The sequence below is a fragment of the Otolemur garnettii genome, unplaced genomic scaffold (assembly GCF_000181295.1).
Source record: "Otolemur garnettii isolate 467f Iridium unplaced genomic scaffold, OtoGar3 scaffold00095, whole genome shotgun sequence".
In the NCBI taxonomy this organism is placed as follows: Eukaryota; Metazoa; Chordata; class Mammalia; order Primates; family Galagidae; genus Otolemur; species Otolemur garnettii.
The window spans coordinates 4,126,432-4,126,826 of record NW_003852490.1 but is presented as its reverse complement, the minus strand read 5'-3'; the positions used below and the strand labels follow the sequence as shown (position 1 = coordinate 4,126,826).

Below are 395 nucleotides of genomic sequence, written 5' to 3'. Positions count from 1 at the left end.
GAACAAAGGAATCTTAACTGCTTGTGATCAATTAGTTGTAAACACCACTGCACTTGGACCAGCCCACCTTTGGCTTGTTAACTTCTCTACTTAGGTATGTGAACAACAACTGCACGGTCACTGAAAACTGCATCTTATCATCTTAATCATTCTTATTTGAATCCCCCAATTACTCTTTAATATGCAAAAATATCCTCAAAACCTCATTTTTCACTTTATCCCATCTCAGTGCTAATTTAGATACACTAGAACAAGAAAGCTCATTCCAAGAAGTAAATAACTGACAGAAAGAATAATGAGGAATAAGGGAAGGAAGAAAACAACTTCAAAGCATCTCTTAAAGGAGACACATAATTGAGAGACGTCCTTATTAACATTCTTCCTGATCCCATTAC

At 35.9% G+C, this 395-nt stretch overlaps 1 protein-coding gene across 1 annotated transcript in view; it reads right to left on the bottom strand.

The window, feature by feature from the left end:
• The window catches only part of HEATR5B (HEAT repeat containing 5B), a 94,833-nt gene that overhangs the window by 61,007 nt on the left and 33,431 nt on the right, over positions 1-395 (bottom strand). The gene's annotated exons all lie outside the window — the stretch shown is intronic.